Raw genomic sequence first — 8,012 nt, 5'->3', positions numbered from 1 at the left:
TATATTTCACAGCATAAATCCTCTTAATATATGGACTTGTTTGTCTGTTTCTGACACTAAATGTATGTTTCTTGAATCCTTTGTCATGTCCCAAGTAGCTAGAAAAATTCCTGCACATAAAATATGACGAAGAAATTAATATCAGTTGAGTGAATATTTGAAAAAATGCACGTAGTGTTCTATTAAAGTATATGCAGAATATTAATCTTTTGAATCTAGTGGCAAAAATTATCCTTCAAAAAAGTGAATCTTATCTATGCCCCACCAGAGAAAAATGTATGGATCATTTTTCTTGAAATATGCTGACTAAATATTTTGGTATTTATTTCCTTAATGTTGTTGTTATTGTGCTATCTAATAATTTTTGGGAATCCTGGTGTGGTACTGTGAGTTAATGCGCTAGACTGGAAAGTCAGTTTGAATTGCAAGGTCAGTGGTTCAAGTTCACCAGCTGCTCCTTGGAAATCCTATACAGGGTCGCTAAGGGTTGGAACTGACTTGATAGCACTTAACAACAACAATCACTTCTGACTTATAGTGACCCTATATAGGATTTAAAAGGAGAGGCTAGTGGGTTTGAACCACCAACCTTGTGGTTAGAAGTTCAGTGCTTATCCTACAGCACTATACCAGGACTCCTATTTTCGTATTGGCACCACAAAATAATGTTCTCAAATATGTCGTTGGTAAGGAAATCCTTCTGTTTATTATGACCTTGCTAGAAAACAATGCAAAGTAAGTGTGATACAAAACTGTTTTAAAAGTAAACTTTCTCCATACCTGAACTTTCCTTTGCATATATGTATGTGTGTAAAGGGGACAAGTGGAAGTTGAAAAAAAATAAGCTCAAGAGATAAAACTAAGAGACAATCTGACATATCAGAAAAATATTGACCTTAAAAATAGAAAAAGAAAGAAAAATCTTGATTTCAAGGAGAGGAACTGTATCCTTGAATTCAAATTCTAGAGACATCATCTACTTACTGAGCTACCATGGACATTTTTAATACTTAAATGAGACTCAATATCGTCATCTATATATGGAATAATACTTACTTCCTTTTCTGAGTTGCATTTTAGATTAAATAAAATATCACACATCAGAAGCTTCTAGAAGAGCATCTCATGTGTTCAATAAATGAAAAGTCTTCTTAGCTACTTTCTTGTTGTTTTGATGAATACAGCTGTATGTTTTGAAGCCTAATGGAGAGAGGATATATATGGAATCTACTATTTGAGGAGTCACTTTGGTAGAGGAAGGAGATGGACAGTTTATCAGATCCTAATCAATAAAGAAATTTGGCTCTGCCAACAAATAACAGGACCCTTATAGGGGATTATATACCTGAAATCCTCAAGAAGAGATTGGAGGAACAATCATACATAAAATTGATTCTAGATGATATCACTCCTGAACAATCTACACAACCTCTATTAATGTATCTATGTATTACTTGATAAAGGCAAAGATATTTTAAGGAAGAATTTTCCTTTGGTCTTCTAAACCTTCTCCATTGACACAGAAATTTGGCCATGGGTGTTCAGGTGAAATTATGAGAGAAAACGAACGCCAACATTCCTCTTAAATATCTCAATTCATAGCTGTGAGTGTGAAAATGTCAGTATTTTGTGAAATCTCTTTTTAATAATGTAATTTGCAATTCCTAAATCGTTTGGTTGTCAACAAATTACAGTACAAACAAGATCATTCCTTTTATTCTGGCTTTCACTAAGGAAACCCAACCCATTTCCCCTTGTTTCCTATTTTAATGCCTTACATCTTTAGTAGTGAAGACATTGGACTAGGAAGTTCACTGGCTGGAGACTTACAGAAGTCAGACTAAGTGATATCTGCCATGTCAATGATACAGATTTGCATTTTATCCAAAATGACTTCTAACTATCTATAGTTTCAGTCCAGTGGTAAGATATTTGGAGGATTTATGTAGGCTTCTTAGCCAGAACATGTGGAATAAGGTAAAGAGAAGGCTCTAGGCCCTATGAAACCCTGACTCATTCTGTGGCTTTCAGCAAGTAGCTCTTTCTCAATCTCTGAACACCATGACTGAGAGTGTAAGCTTTGAATCACATTGGCCTTGGTCTAAGTCCATGCTCTACTACTCACTAACTTTCTAACTTTGGATGATTTTCTTGACTTTTCAGAGTTTGAAGTTTCATCATGCCTAAAATAACTATTACCATAATCATTCATTCTTCATAGAGTCTTCATGAGAACTAATTGCATCATGATATGTGTATTTCTTAACCAAGTACCTAATATATCGTAAGAGCTCAATAAATGTTATGTTATCATTATCATCACTAGGTGAATATACCCTGATGCTAGAAGGGTTCTAGCAACAATTAGTGTCCCATCGGTCCTAATTCTGCATCATTAGTCAAAACCCTGTTACACAAAGCAGAAAGTATTCATTTAACACTGTTTCAGTTGGGACCTACTATTAGTCAGGCACTTTGCAATTACTGTAATGCTCTGACCTCCCAGGACAAGTTTCCTCCTGTGATTTTTACCACTTGCTGGCTAATCCTGGAGTTCTCTGATACCCATAGGCAACCAGTCACCAAATTCAAATGCTTCTATCAATTATTTAAATAAGGAGCTCTGGTAGTGTAGGGGTTATAAGTTGAGCTGCTAACCTCGAGGTTAGCAGTTCAAAACTACCAGTTGATCTGCCAGAGAAAGATGAGGCTTTCTGCTCCCATAAAGATTTACAGCCTTGGAAACCCTATTCAGGATTTCTATGAGTTGGAATCCACTCAGCACATAACCACCACCACCACCACCATGGTCTAAATATCGCTGAATTCTATCTTCTCCTCTCACTCCATCTCACCCTCACTGGCTGCTCAGTTCCAGTTTCTCATCAGTTGCCTGGATGATGGAGCAGCATTCACTAGGTTTCTTGATATTTGCCTCACTTGTTTCCTCATGCTCCTCCCAGTTACACTCCACAGTCAGTCACCAGTGTCTTTCTAAAATCCACACCTCATTCATTCCAGAATAAATCCCAAACAAGCTGGCATTTCATAAAGCCTTTCATCATCTGATTCTGCTGACATCTAGCCTCATTGTTTAATCTCTTTTCTACATGGGAAGGCTCTGACTACTTTAAGCAACTTAGAATGAACTGCATATGAATTTACTTCTCCATACTTCATGCTTCTGTGCTTTGCAAAGATAGATTCCTCTTGTCAAAAATATAGTTTCCTCTTCTCAAAGACCTTTCCCCATTGTCTGCTGGGCAAACACATTCTTCAACATTTATATAAAATGTGACTTTAATTGTGACCCATTCTCAAAGAATTGGTCATTTCATCTTCCAAGTTATCTATATATCTTGAATCTTCCTCCAGAGAGGCACTTACTGCTCTTAGTTTCTCTTAATCGTTAGTTGGTTATTGGCTTAAAGATCACTTTTTCTGGGAAGTCTTCTTTACCACGTGTTTCACAAGAGCCCCAAACCCACAAATTTATTAATTTTATTTTATTTTTTATGATTTCCTAACCAAACCCACTGCCAGAGAGTGGATTTAGGTTCATAATGACACTGTATACGGTTGATAAGGCTGTAAAAAAATTTTTTTTAAGTTCTTATTGTGAATTGAGTGATAGTTTACATGGGAGAACATTGGTTTTATACTCAGTATTTCATTGCAATGATTACAATCCCCTCCATGACTCATCAGTCAACAATATTTGCTTCTATTCCAGTTTTTTGTTTGTTTGTTTGGTTTGGTTTTGAATGTATACAAAAACAATCAGGGATATATAAACAACCAACAAAGGGCACATTCTGCAAGCCTGCCTCCTGGATGCCAGCACACAGTCTTTCTCTTTCTATGAGTCTAGAGTCCTCAGCTGCTCTATCTCTCCATGTCCTCATCTCTGCCTCCATCTCTGGTGTTGCCACTTCTCTGGATGGGGTCCCACATTCCGCTCATGCTCTTCTGACTTGATGGTCCCAAGGTCCTCTGTTCCTGGACAGTAAGATTAACTACTTCCCCTTTTTTGTTTCAAAATTTCTACCTTTACAGTTGTGACTATTACAATTAGTCATGATAACAATTACTCACTATAGAATCATAAGAATCTTATCCCCCATCTCCTTTCATCAGACCTGTCTAGACAAGATGAAAACTATTCAGTGGGGGTTCTGCCTTCCCCCACACAGTCTGAAACTAAACTCCCTCTTGAAAACCTATAAAATGTTTTTCTAAATATGTATCCATTTCCTCTAGATTTTCAAATTTATTGGAGTACAGTTCTTCATAGTACTCTATTGTCTTTTATTTCCATTGATTCTGTTGTAATGTCACCCATATCATTTCTTACGTGTGTTTTTGCATCTTCTTTTCTTTTGTTAGATTATCCAGTGGTTTTTCAATTTTATTAAAAGAACCAACTATTCTTATTGATTCTTTCCATTGTTTTTCTGTTTTAAAATTCACTTATATCTGCTCTAATTTTTATTCTTTCTTTTCTTCTGGTGACTGTAGGCTTACTTTGCTGATCTTTTTTTAATTGTTAGGAATACTGTGCTAATGTGTTTATTTTGGCTCTTTCTTCTTTTTGAATGTGTGCATTTGTTGCTCTAAATTGCCCTCTAAGCACTGATTCTGCTGTGTCCCAAAGGTTTTCTAATGTTGTGCTTTCATTCTCATTTGATTCAAGAAATTTTTTAAATTTTGTTTTTTATTTGTTCTATTTCCCAGTATCTTTTTTTTTTTTTTTTTTAAGTTTTTATTGTGAGGTTTACATGGGAGAATATCAGCTTTACACTCATCCTATCATATTTTGTTTCATTGTAATTATTACAATCCCCTCCATGCATCATCAATAACCCCAAAGGGTACACCGCACATGCCCGCCCCACACGGCTGCCACCACAGTCCCTCTCCCGCCCTGAGTCCTGTGTCCCCAGCCACTCCATCTGTCCACGTCATCATCTCTGTCTCCATCCTTGGCTTCACTGCCTCTCTGGGTAGGGTCCTGCTCTCCGTTCTTCTCACTTGACGGTCCCAGGGACCTCTGTACCTGGGCTGCAAAATCAATCACTCTCCTACTTTTGTCAAAAAACATCTACCTCTATATTTCCTAGCATCACACTCAGACCTGATGGCAATTATTCACTATTGTGCCACAAGAGTCTTATCCCCATTTCCTTTCACCAGCCTGGTCCCAACAGATTGTAAATCATTCAGTGGTGATTCTACCTTCCCCTGCCCCATCTGGAATTAGGCTCCCTCTTGAAAGCTTGTAAGCCAGTCACTTCTTACCTTTATAGGCCCTCCATTTTGGGTAGCCAATGTCTATGTTGCCCATCCCTGTCAACCCTGTGTACTGGGGGATGGGAGTGATCCTCACTGTAAAGATTTGTTCCTTTTTTTAGCTACTACATCCTGGTGTGGCGCTGTGGATTACTGCGCCAGGCTGCAAAGCTATTTGAACTACAAAGTTGGCAGTTCAAGCTCACCAACTGCTCCTTGGAAACACTATACAGGGTCAGAGCGGACTTAACAGCACTTCACAACAACAACAACATCCATAAGTATAGGTAAAGTTTGTCAAATTGTAGTAAGTTGCTCTTCCCCTCTCCACCCCCCTTTCTTCTTCTAGTCAAGTTCTGATCATCCAGCCATCGAAGCCAGGTCAAGTGGGTACTATCTGCAAGTATGGGTGTTCTTGTGCATCTCCCCTCACTTCATATCAGCTGGATGTTTCACTCTCTACTTTAGTCCTCTGTGGCCATGTCACTGCCTCTGGGCCCAGGAGTCCCCGGGTCTTGCCATAAATGCTGGCCATCCAAGTCTCTACTTGGGTTCATGGGGGGGTCTATTGAATGTGGTCAGGCTTAGCTCGCAACTTCATTGCTGTTTTTTCCCACCCTTCCCTTATCGGTGACCAACATGGTCACCAGCCAGACCACACACCTGCTTATGTATTCCCCTTGAGTCTCAATCTTGGAAGGGGATTTGCTCTGAGGGGTCCCAACCACTTGCCTTCATGGCTCCTGGGCAAACAGCTTACTTGTTCTTGTAGTAATCAATCAGACTGCCATTATTGTTTTGGATTTTTCTTCTGGTCTTTCTTTCACGAAGTATCTTCTGTTCTTCTAGCCACTCCAGGCTGGTCTACTAGTCCTTTCCAGTGGAAATTTCCTACCTCAGTCGGTTCTGGATGGGGTTCTGGGTTCCACCTATGGTCTTGTGCAATATAAAGGCTCCACAGGAAGCCTCTTTCACTGGGCAACTTCTAGCCCCCTTTAAGGTATTACAATCCGTTATAGGATGAAGATGGACTTATAAGCTTTCTGTAGTGATGATTCTGGCTATTCCTTTCTCCCCTACCTCAAATGTCTATTTTATAATGGTAGGCAAGGGAAACCAAGATTCAAAAGACAGCCAAGCATCTTAACACTATTCCCATCTTTTACCCCTTCAAACCATGCCTCTACTCCTGTATCCCGGAGCCTTGTTGTACCAAAGTTGTACATACATCATCATTTACCTCTGTCCCACTTAGCCCATGCAAACCTGCCTAAGTATTCTCCCATCAGTCTTGTTCTTCCATTCCCCTCCCCCTTCTTGTGTATTGCCCCTCCCTTCCCCCCACCCCGCATCCAAGCTATCTTGTGTCTATTCCTTACCCTGTGCTCTATCTTCCCCTCACTCCCTCCCCTCCTCTCATTCCATACATCCTGGTGATCAGCAAATATATATACAATTTTTCCCCCCTTTTAGTGTGGGTTCTTTTTCTTACTCTTTTACATTAATGGTCCTATGCAGTATTTCTCCTTTTGTAACTGACTAATTTCATTCAATGTTCATCCTCAAGGTTCGTCCATGTTATGTGGTGGCTTGCAGCTTCCTTGTTGTGCTTCAAGGTAGCTATTATTCCATTGTGTGTATGTACCAAAGTTTGTTTATCCATTCTTCAATTGATGGCACTTAGGCTGTCTCTATCTTTTTGCTAGCATAAATACTGCTGCTATGAACATTATTGTGTATATATCTACTCGTGTATGGCCTGTATTTCTTGTGGGTTAAAACCAAGTAGAGAAATTGCTGGATCATAAGGTATTTCTATTTCCAACCTTCTGAGGAAGCACCAAATTGCTTTCTAGAGAGGCTGGACCATTTTGCAGTCCCACCAGCAATGCAGGAACTTCCTAGTCTCTCCACATACTCACCAACACTTATTGTCCTCTACTTTTGTGATCTTTGCTGTTATTGCTGGTGTGAGATGACATCTCATTGTTGTTTTGATTTACATCTCTCTAATGGCTAGTGCTCGTGAACATTTCTTCATATGTTTGTTGGCTGCCCGGATCTCCTCCTTTGTGAAGTGTCTGTTCTTGTCCTTTGCCCATTTTCAAATTGGATTATTTGTCTTTTTCTTGTAGAGTTGTTGTAGTTTCCTATATATTTTAGAAATGAGTCACTTGTCTGATGTGTCATTGCAAAAAAATTTTTTGCGTTCTGTGGGTTCCCTTTTTACTCTTTTGGTGAAGTCTTTTGATGCACCTAAGTTTTTAATTTTTAGTATGTCCCAATCATCTATTTTATCTACTTTTGTTTGTGTAATTTTCAAAATGTTTGTTAGTCTGTGTATTCCCTGTATTACAGTCCTCACATTTTTCCCTATTTTTTCAATGATGACTTTCATAATTTCAGGATTCACATTTAGGTCTTTAATCCATGCTGAGTTGATTTTTGTATAGGGCAGGGCATGAGGTAAAGATCTTGTTTCAGTATTTTGCATATCGCTTTCCAGTTCTGCCAGCACCATCTGTTAAAAAGCCTGTCTCCGAGAACAAACAAGATGGCGGATCGGGTGGACGTATAGCAGAGAGCTCCGCCAACAATAACACAGGATTCCTGACTAAGCAGGCTCACGGGCTGGTCCCAGAACTCTGAACCACATATAAAGGAATACTTAGAAGGTTGGAAGGCTCACAGCTGGGGGAATCTGTGGCAGAAGCAAGAAATCT

This window comes from Chrysochloris asiatica, unplaced genomic scaffold, assembly GCF_000296735.1.
Source record: "Chrysochloris asiatica unplaced genomic scaffold, ChrAsi1.0 scaffold00081, whole genome shotgun sequence".
NCBI lineage: Eukaryota > Metazoa > Chordata > Mammalia > Afrosoricida > Chrysochloridae > Chrysochloris > Chrysochloris asiatica.
This window is presented reverse-complemented; position numbering follows the sequence as displayed.